At 49.0% G+C, this 10884-nt stretch overlaps 1 long non-coding RNA gene across 1 annotated transcript; it reads right to left on the bottom strand.

Moving 5' to 3' along the window:
• Positions 1–3365: 3365 nt before the first annotated feature.
• LOC106697943 lies at positions 3366–7358 on the bottom strand. Its single transcript, XR_001349212.2, has 3 exons — positions 7089–7358; positions 5197–5332; positions 3366–3589 (listed from the first exon to the last, which is right to left on the bottom strand). It is a non-coding gene; the product is annotated as an uncharacterized LOC106697943 (long non-coding RNA).
• Positions 7359–10884: the final 3526 nt, after the last annotated feature.

Genomic DNA, 10884 nt, shown 5'->3' with positions numbered 1-10884 from the left:
ATGCATCTTGCTCCCCAGCCCTTTCCTAGTTTTATATTCTAGCTCAGCCGTGGGCAAACTACGGCCCGCCGGCCGGATCCGGCCCGTTGAAATGAATAAAACTAAAAAAAAAAAAAGACCGTACCCTTTTATGTAATGATGTTTACTTTGAATTTATATTAGTTCACACAAACACTCCATCCATGCTTTTGTTCCGGCCCTCCGGTCCAGTTTAAGAACCCATTGTGGCCCTCGAGTCAAAAAGTTTGCCCACCCCTGTTCTAGGTCATAGAATCCACCAGCAGCAAATAGACTGGAAGCCCACCAAGGGACTTATAGTGTCAAAGAAACTCTAGGTTTCTTTGGTGACAATGGCCAGACTTTTTTATAAATCTTCACCTCAGGATATTTTTTCCATTGAGCTTTAGAGAGAGAGTAGAAGAGAGGGAGGAGAGAGATAGAGAGAAATGTCAACATGAGAGAGACACATTGACTAGTTGCCTCCTGCATGCCCCGAGCCAGGAATCGAACCTGCAACCAAGGTACATGTCCTTGACTGGGAATCAAACCTGAGACCCTTGGGTCTGTGGGCCAACGCTGTAACCACTGAACCAAATAGGTTAGGGCTGGCCAGGTTTTTTAACACCTGGCAAATCTTAGGTCCCTAAACACAGTGAATCAGTCCTCATAGGGATACACTAGAGCAGTAATTCTTATACTTTTATGTATATAAGACGTTTATTAAAAGTACCAATTCTTGGGCTTCATCCCCAAAGAATATGATTCTTTCTATCTGGGATTGGGCTGGGGAATCTGCATTATTAATTAATGTCCCTGGTGAGTCACATGTAGGTGATAGGGAACCCCACTTTGGGAGACATACGTAGCCGTTAGGGAAATTATTAAATTCCTTAAGGACTGGCAGCAGGACTGCATTGTCCTCACGGTATCTAGCAGTGTGTAGGGCACAGAACAGGAGCTTTGCAGGCCTTGTCTACTAGACCCGAGAGGCATGGGTCTCCAGAGCCAAGGGTTTGGGAAGCATGCAGGCTGTGATTCCAGAGACTGACCTGCCTGCATCCCCGCTCCCCTGCTCCTTGATTCTTCTTGATCCTGCTTTGCACCGACTGGGGCTGCCTTCCCCAGACACTGAGCTGGCAGTGGAACATGCCCAGGATCCCCTGTCAGTGCCCCCTGTTCAGCCAGAGAGTTCTGGGCACATCTGTGGGGGCGAGGGATGTGCCAAACGTTGGAGAGAGTGTTTATTAGGCTTCTCCATGTTTATTTTCCTCCTTCGACCACCTCAGGGCAGGGAGTGTTTTGGGAGCCTCCGTGGAGCAGTTACACTTTGCTGGCACCTTGTGTGACTCATGTGTCTCAGGGCCTCACACCCTCCATCAAAGGCCTTGGAATCGTCAAGGTCAGGATATTTAAAACCACATTCTTGGGAGCGCTCTGGACACTGCCGACTCAGCTCAGGGAGAGGGAAGTGCCAGAGGACAGCTGTCAGTGCTCGTGCCACCATGTATGGCAGGCCTAACAGCACACACCAGTTACGGGTATGGCCATATTGTTGTTTAGTTCTAGCTGGTGATGCCCAAGGGACCATATATTTCTCTTTATTCATTATCCTAAAGCTTTAATTCAGCACCTACTGTGTGCCAGACACTGGGGAGGATACAAAGATGTGTAGACACGATCCTGCCCCAAATGAGCTCCCAGACTAGGAAGCAACATAGAGGCCCTGCAGAGAGACTCATGAATGATAATCAAACTCATAGTTATTATAAGCTCCCTCTGGAGGGGTGTCCAACTGCGAGTGGTGGAGATGATGGTGGGGTATAGGGGAAAATTCTGGAAGCAGGGTCCTGGGTGGAATATATAAAGTTAAGCGGAAGTTGCCCAGGCTATATTCAGTTTCTGGCAAAGATGGAATAACAGGGATGGAGTTTACCCTCCCATCTGGAGCAATGAAGAAGTTGTATATGAAGCAATAGTTCTGGCATCAGACAGCACAGGACAGTGATCCTCAAGGGAGGGGAAACAAATGAATGAGCCCTGTGGCCGCCTCAGTGTACTGCCTTGAGAGTTTCAAGGCTGCAGCACAAAGACGAGGAACCCAGGTGGGGTCCAACAGTTTCTCTGAGTTGAAGAGATGGAGCAAGTAGTCCATGGCAGCTAGAGTTTTCAAGGCAGAGTACTGGAGAGGAGTGAGAGGTGGAGAGAGGAAGGAAGAGAGAGGAGGTTGTAGGGTTAGATGGGTGCGGGAGAAAGATACCCAGGAATCTGCAGAGGGTTCCCTTGAGTCTTTAGCTGAGTACTGCTCAGAGCATTTTGTAATGAAACTGTTTAGGGAAACAACCACACAAAAGCAGAGGAAATAATTCTTGGAGCTCACATGAGGCCAAGAACAGTTTATGTTCCCATTAGCCAGAATGGCAAACCTCATACATCACAAGGCTTCAGATGGATACTCAGAAGGGGATTACCTCAGTAGCGGATTAGTTCTTGAGTAGTTGATATTCTGGTCCCAACTAGCAAAGCTTAAAAGTGAGACTCAGAATAATCAAACTGTTTCCATGTAACTTTACTGTGTCCCAGAACATAGCTCAAAAGTATTTATAGAAATACAAAAATACCCAGCACCCATCAAGGTAAAATTCACAATGTTTGCCATTCAGTCCAAAATCACCAGGCAAGCAAATAATCAGCAAAATATGACCCATAACAAGGAAAACCGATCAATCCATCAATGGAAGCAAACCCAGAAATGACACAGATGTTAGAACAAGGACATTAATAGACAAAGACATTTAAAAAAAAGTTATATGTTCAAGAAAGTAAAAGAAAGATTGAGCATGTTAAGTACAGGCATGGAAGACATAAAAAAGATCCAAGTCTAACTTCTAGAGATGAAAAATATAATGCGAAATATTTTTAAAGAGCACTGAATGTGATTAACATCAGCTTAGAAAACATTAGTGAACTTGGTGATACAGTCATAGAGACTATCCAAAATGAAACACAGGAAGATTAAAAGTGGCGGCAGAGTAAGTGGATGCTGCACAAACATGCTCCCAAGAACAAATTGGAATTACAACTAAAATACAGAAAAACTCCCTGAATAATCTACGGAAGACTCGCAGGAGAGAACCCTGATACCCGAGGACCGAAAGTGGAGACCGCACAGGGTCCAACCACTGGCATAACCGTTATGAATCCAAGCCTTTTGAAAGAAGGGGAGCTGTTTGAAAAACGAGCTCTTTCCACTCCTGTAGTAGAAAAACGTTCAGTATCTTCTGAGGCGTCAACATTACCACCATCGAAGAAGAAAGCAAAGCTAGAACATGGAGGATCACCTTGCTCTAAACAAAATTCAGCAGCAGGCAAGCACTTCATAAAGGAAAGCCAGCACCACTAACGATACCACTATAAACATAAATAAAAGCAGAATGACAAAGCAGGCAGTGTTCCAGTTATCATGGACAGGGTAAAGTTTTTGAACTTGAAAACCAAGGTACTGATAAACAGATGCCATGGTTTCATTCCATAGGCTGGAGCTCAGGGAGACCATTCTTGGGATTCCACTTCTTGTACTGCCCTTTTGAATCTACAAAAAGGTAGAAAATGAATATATGTAACCAGAATCGACAGATTTATCAATACAAATATCAATGCTAAGATTCGTTAATAAATTGATATAGGCAATCTGAGTCTTCCTTCTTTTCTGCCGGAATTAATCCCTGAATGGTATTAATTTAATAAATAAATGTAAATACACACACACACACACACACACAAGAAACACGGGGAAAAAAGACTGAGGAAAGAAAAAAAGAACAGAGCATCAGTGATCTGTGAGAAAACTTCTGAGGGCCTATGTATATTTGGAGTCCCAGAAAAAGGGGGAGGGCAGAAAATAAGTTTGAAGAAATAATGGTCAAATATATTCTAAGATTGATAAAAAAAACTATAAGCCCACAGATCTAAGATGCTCAGTGAGCCCCTAACACAAGAAACTGAACTATACTAAAGCATATTATAATAAAATTGCTTAAATCCAGTGCTAAGTAAAATATCTTAAAAGCACCCAGAGAAAAAAGACATTTTATGTACAAAGAAACAAAGATAAAAATGACAGTAAATTTGAAAGCCAGAAGTTAATGGAGCAACATCTTTACAATACTGAAAGAAAAATTGTCAGCCTAGAATTCTATACCCAACAAAAGTATTTTTAAAAAACGAAGGTGAAATGAAAACTTCTTCAGACAAAATGTGAAAGAATTCAGCCTGGCTGGTGTGGCTCAGTGGTTGAGCATCAACCTATGCACCAAGAGGTCACTCGGTTCGACCCTGGTCAGGGCACATGCCCGGGTGTGGGCTCAATCCCAGTGGGTGGCGTGCAGGAGGCAGCAGATTGATGTTGATGTTTTTCTCTCATTGATGTTTCTATCTCTCTTCCTCTCCCTTGCTCTCTCTCTAAAATCAACAAAAACACTTAAAAATGTGAAAGAATTCATCAGCAGCAGACCTGTACTATAAGAAATGTTGACAAAAGTCCTTCAAGCAGAAGGAACATTATACTAGATAGAAGTCTGGATCTATACAAGGCAATTAAGAGCACTGGGAAGGAGGTGTTCTATGATATATAATAATATAATTAGAATATCAGTTTTGAAACCCATAATGAATTAATGGATCTAGGCAATGCTGAACAATAGCTGACAATACGACAAAAAGAGAGACAACCAAATATTATATACATTGACAGAGGCACATTTCACCACCTATGTAAAAAACAGAAACAAAAAGAGATAATAATAATCAAACCAGAATCTGACTTTGAGATCTAATTATCAATATACAAGGTACACAGGGGATAAAGAAATGTGTTAAATAAAACCACTGTGTTTTACTTAAAAAAAAAGATCCAGATAGGAAATTCTGTAGGATAAACAACCAGATTTTTTTCATAAAAAACACACACAACAAAAACAAATTGCAAGGGGGGAGAGAGAGAGAGAGAGAGACATTTACATGGAGGGGGACTACAAGAGACTTAAGAGACACATCAATCAATCAACCAACCAATCAACAACATATGGATCTTGTTTAGATTCCTAGTTCAAACTCATTAAAAAGGAAATAAGATAAGACATTCAGGGAAATGTGAACACTGACAGGTATTTAAAGAATTATTGGACAGAAAAAAGTTACCCAGGCCAAGAGGACGAGGACCCCGGGCCAGCATGGGAAAAGGCAGGCCGGTGTGGGGGGACGGTTTGGCAGTTACAGGAGCAAGGCCTCGGCTTGCCTTTCCCTCCAGGCCAGGCTGGCTGTGGAGCTCTGATTTCTGAGAAAGGAAAATGCAGAATATTGACCTGGAGACTATTTCTGTTGACTTCTCCTGGCCCTCTGGGGGGGGGGGGGGAGCACGTTGGAAACAGGGTCTCATCGAGGGCTTTCAGGGCCACCCTCAGCAACTGGGGACATGGACCTGGCCGCTTGGGAGAGACAGAGGCTTTGAGCACTTTAACCTCATCCCACCCTCCCAGCTCCGCCTGCGGGTGGAAGGCCAGGACTTAGCATGGAGCAGAGGAAAGAAAAGAGGGAAGGAGAGAGAGAGAGGAGAGAGGCGGAGAAGAGGGAAGAGAGCAGGGAAGGCTGAAGTTCAAGCTCAGTATGCACTCAGTGGCTTTAAAGTACCAATTGACTTTTGGTCTCTAAACATGAGGAAGGATGCTGCCCTCCTCCCCTTGTGCTCGGTTCAGAGACAAGGTGCCTGGGAGAGGGAGAAAGGGGATGCTCGGGCCACAGGGGCGAAGCGGCTTGCTCGGGTCGACAGGCCAGTTGAGATGATGAAATGGCTGAAGGACAAGCCAGGGCACAGGGCATTTATCCCTATCACTCAGGGTCAGTCATGTGTGCCATTGCGCCTGTGTCCTGTGGTTCCTTGCTGCATCAAGTGCCCAGTGAGAAACAATAACGAGGGTTTTATTAGCTAACACTGGAGACCCGGTGCATGAATTCGTGCACAGGTAGGGTCCGGCAGGCCCACCTGGATTGGGGTGGGAGGGGCAATAGGGGCGGGGCCGGCCTGGGAGAGGGGCCCCAGTCGGCCCTGCTCCCTGGTCGAACTCCCAGTGGAGGGGACAATTTGCATATTAGCCTTTTATTATATAGGATTATTGAGCACCCATGATGCCAGTCCCTATTCTAAGTGTTTTACAGGTTAATTCACTTCATCTTCTCAACATCTTTGAGCAATGGAGTATTATTAAACCCATCTAACAGATGATCTAACTGAGCCCAGAGAGGTTAAATACCTCACCCAAGGTCACACAGATAGTAGGGGCCCAGTGGTAACAGAACCTAGAAAAAGTCTAGTTTCAGAGCTTCAGCTCTTCCCAGCTACCCTGGACGGGCAGCGGTGAGCTGGTCCTGCTGAGTGACTGCAGCCCACTCCCCCACAGAGCTCTGCACTGGCGCCTCCTCCCCCCAGAGCAGCTGGGGCCCAGGCTGGAGCTGAGGCCAGAAGAGACCTTGTGGCCACACTGGAAAAGCCACCCTGCGCAGGAAAGGCTGCAGGGCCCCCGGGCTGGAGAGAGTTGCCAAGAACAACAGCGGGCCTGCCCTAAACTGTTCTCAGCTGCTCAGCCTGGATGCAGGGCTGCGTGTCCGCGATGCTTATCAGCCCTCCGAGGGAGAACTGAATTGCGAGCATTCCAATCCCAGGCTATGATGAGGGGCCCGGGCAAGGGGTGTCCAGGCCGCATTCCGCCAGGGCGAGCGAGGGCTGGGGAGGGCCGCCCTCCCGTGAGGCCCAGCCTTGCTCGGGGTGGGCACGGGTCCCCTCCCCAGGTTCTGGCAGAACACTCTTGAACAATTTGGCCTGAAATAGCATAAGAACTTCTTTCCCATTTTTTTTTCCAGGCTTTTGGATGAAATTATATTTTACAAATGACTCATTATTATATTTATAGCTTCTCTCCAAATGATTCAAATTGTGGTTTGTCGCCTCCCTGTCTCTCAGCTCCCCCAGCTCGCCGGGAAGAGAGGCTGTTGACGGCACGGCCAGGTGTGGCTGCGAGCGCTGCCCCTGTAATTACCTTCCCCGCGCCCTGACAGGCACGGGCGCACTCAGTCATGCGGCCTTTGTTCCAGCTTGCTGTTGGGGGACAGTGCCCGCCAGGAACTCGGCTTGGAAGCTGCTCCTGTAGGAAGTGCCTGTGTGTTGGGGGGGAGTGGGAGAGGGTGGGCGGCCGAGGGGGAGGCCTGTTCTGGGGAGGCTGAGACAGAGGGCGCCTTTGTGAGCGCACAGGCTGGAGAGGCAGGAGCTGCCCGGTCCTCCAAGCACCCAGTCGTGGGGGGTGGGGGGGAGGGCCAGGCCGGTGAGGGCCTCCTGGGGGGGCAGTGCTCTCCCCCACCCGCACCCCGCCCGGTGGAGCCATGGAGAGGGTAGCTGGGGGAGGAGGTGGTGGCTCAGACGTTCCAGGCTGCGCTAGTGTCGGGCTGTTTGTGCTTCATGGTTTCTTGTGAGGAACCGCTCCGGCTTTCAGGAATGGGGGTTGTGGGGAGTGTCTACAGTTCCCTCCCCCTCCCAGTCCAAGTGACTGCTCTGCTCCCCAAGCCCTACCCCGCCCCTCCCTCCCGGGAAGGTGTGGTCAGGTGAGCCCAGCAGGCCTGCTCTTACGAAGGCCGCCTAGAGAGGAAGGGTGGAGAGCAGGCCGGATGAGGCCCCATTTGCAGTAACAGTTTATTCCACCCCGTGCCCCTGGGATCAAAGTTCCCTTGGTCTGCCCTGCCTGGAGAATTCAGAAAAGTTAAAGGCCCACAAAATGGAAGAGAAGGACTTTGGAACTCACAGTGACATTCTCAAAGCCTCACAACTCTGGGTCTTTGGACCTTGGGTGTGATGACTCGCAGACCCCTCTGGCTGGTGTGGGTGAGGCTGTGGGGCCCACAGCAAGGACAGGCCACCCCAGCCACCAGCCACCGGGGGGCCCACGGGAGGGGAGGGGACAGGCCACTCCAAGGGAGCTGGCTTCTCGGGAAATCTCGGCTACCCCTTCCTGTGCTTTGAGGAGAGATTCGGCCTTTGATGTTCCAGATTCTGCAGCTGAGGCGCAGTGGCTGTGCGGGAGGCTGGGCCGGACCGGGTCATGGGCCTGAAGTTGTTCGCAGGCCAAGCCTTGGGCTCCGGTTGTGTCCCCAGATCGCCTGTCAGGGTGCCTTCAGGGCTGCCTCCATTTTCACTTCTTGGCACCGCCCCGCGTGAGTGGGAAGGGAACGTGGGAGGAGGCGATGTGGGAATGGGTGTGGGTGAGCATAACGTAATTATGGGTGAAATCAGCGTGCAGCCTTCACCAGATGATTTCCATCTGGGCCGAGCTGGTCCCTGCGAGGCAGTCTGGAGTTGTGGCAGAGGCTGGAGACTTGGAGTCCTGGGACCTCTCTCTCTCTGCTCCCCATTGACAAGTCACTTCTCGAAGGGAAGGGGAGGGGAGGGGAGGGGAGGGGAGGGGAGGGGAGGAAAGGCAAGGGGAGGGGAGGGAAGGCAAGGGAAGGGAAGGGGAGGGGAGGGAAGGCTGAGAGAAGCACCAGACACGGTCCTGAGGAAGGAGAAGGGCCAGGTGTGGATTTATCAGGCCATGGTGACCTGAACTTCCTTCTTAGGCCTGAGGGAAAGAGAGGCCCTTCTTGTAGAGAAGGGCTGTGACCTACGTCCTGTGGAAGCAGAGCCAGGGCTGGTGGTTCTAACAGCAGTGAGACCAGCGTGGTCAGACCGAGAGGCAGCCAACTCAGCCACCTTTGACCACCTTCTTCATGGGGTTTGTGGTCTGTCTGGTGGCCACCCTTCTGGCGCCGGCACCATTCCACCAGTCTTTTGACAGTCATGTCAACGTATTAGAGCACTTTGAACATTATTAGAAGGAGCCATCTTTGATTTTTAATATGTTTTTATTGATTTTTAGAGAGAGAGGAAGGGAGAGGGACAGAGAGATAGAAACATCAATGAGAGGAACATCATCAATCAGCTGCCTCCTACACGCTCCCTACTGGGGATGAGCCCGAAACCCGGGCATGTGCCCTGAATGGGAATCGAACCAGCGACCTCTTGGTTCCTGGGTCGACGCTCAACCCCTGAGTCACACGGGCTGGGCTGGAAGGAGCGGTTTTGAATATGTACTCATGGGATACAACTCGTATGTACGCTTCTACCATACTCCCTCCAATTAGCTCCTGCTCAGAACCCCACTCCACGCCTCATTGAGGCAACGCCGTGGCCGCCTGTGGGCAAAGCTGGAACCTGGCTCTGAATCAAAGCTCATCGTGGAGAAAATCAGTATCTCGACAAAATGGGGTCTCGGGTGGGGACAGACTGTGCAGAACCGCTTCATCCCACCGTGGATGGGGGTGGTGACTGAAGACCAAAGCATTAGCTTTTGGTGTATTTGCTGAGTTATTGGCTGTCTACCTCCTTATTTTCAGGAAGCAACTTCCGTCTTATGTTCCAGATGTTTTTATTTGACCAAGTGCAGTAGGAGGTGGTGAAGTCAGCTTGCACACACTCTGTGTTCACATCCATCATCTCCCTCAGGGCTGCTATTGTCGCCTCCGATTTCTTTATAAGGGCGTTGCGATTGATTCAGTAACTCGCCGAGAGTGCAGTTAGCGACTGAGCTAGGGTTAGTCTGAAGGCTCCTGCTCTGGTTGCCATGCCTCTGTGGTTCTGTTTTACTCTGGGTGAGGTCTGATGGTGAGTCTGGGAGCAGGGAACCCTGGGACGGGGCTCACAGAGCTGCTGTGACCCAAGGTGGCAGAGGGAAAACCCCCCTTTGCTGAGTTAACTGCAGTGTCTCTGGGGGTCAGAGTGAATGCTGCTGACATTACTTCTTTATTGTGGTAAATATACGTAACATAAAATTGACAGTTTTAACCACTTTTAAGTGTATAGTTCAGTGGCGTTAAGTATAGTCCCATTGTTGTGCAACCATCACCACCATCCATCTTTAAAAATGTTTTCACCCAGCCAGGGTGGCTCAGTGGTTGAGCATTGACCTATGAACCAGGAGGTCACAGTTCGATTCCTGGTCAGGGCACATGCCTGGGTTGTGGGCTCGATACGATACGCAGTAGGGGGAGTGCAAGAGGCAGCTGATCAATGATTCTCTCACCATTGATGTTTCTATCTCTCTCTCCCTTCCTCTCTCTGAAATAAATAAAAACATTTAAAAAGTGAAATAAGCCGAAACCGGTTTGGCTCAGTGGATAGAGCGTCGGCCTGCAGACTGAAAGGTCCCAGGTCCGATTCCGGTCAAGGGCGTGTACCTGGGTTGCGGACACATCCCCAGTGGGAGATGTGCAGGAGGCAGCTGATCGATGTTTCTCTCTCATCGATGTTTCTAACTCTCTATCCCTCTCCCTTCCTCTCTGTAAGAAATCAATAAAATATATTTTAAAAAAAAGTGAAATAAAAATGTTTTCATCTTCTTAAACGGAAAGTCCATACCCACTGAACACTAACTCCCATTCTCTCCTCTCCCCAGCCCCTGGCAACCACCATTCTGCTTCCTGTCTTTAGGAATTTGACTACTAGGTACCTCAGAGTGTGTTCACATGCAAGTGGAATCATCCAGCATTTGTCCTTTGGTGTTGGTCTTTTTTTTTTAAATGTATTTTTATTGATTTCAGAGAGGAAGGGAGAGGGAGGAATAGAAACATTGATGAGAGAGAATCATTGATCGGCTGCCTCCTGCACACCCCACACTGGGGGGGGGGGGTCGAGCCTGCAACCCAGGCATGTGCCCTTGGCCGGAATCGAACCTGGGACCCCCCAGTCTGCAGGCCAACACTCCATCCACTGAACCAAACCGGCTAGGGCTGGTGTTGGTCTTATGCTGA

The sequence above is a fragment of the Myotis lucifugus genome, unplaced genomic scaffold, assembly GCF_000147115.1.
Source record: "Myotis lucifugus unplaced genomic scaffold, Myoluc2.0 scaffold_119, whole genome shotgun sequence".
NCBI classification, from domain to species: Eukaryota; Metazoa; Chordata; class Mammalia; order Chiroptera; family Vespertilionidae; genus Myotis; species Myotis lucifugus.
Note: the sequence above shows the minus strand (reverse complement) of the source record. Positions and strands in the feature narration are given on the sequence as shown.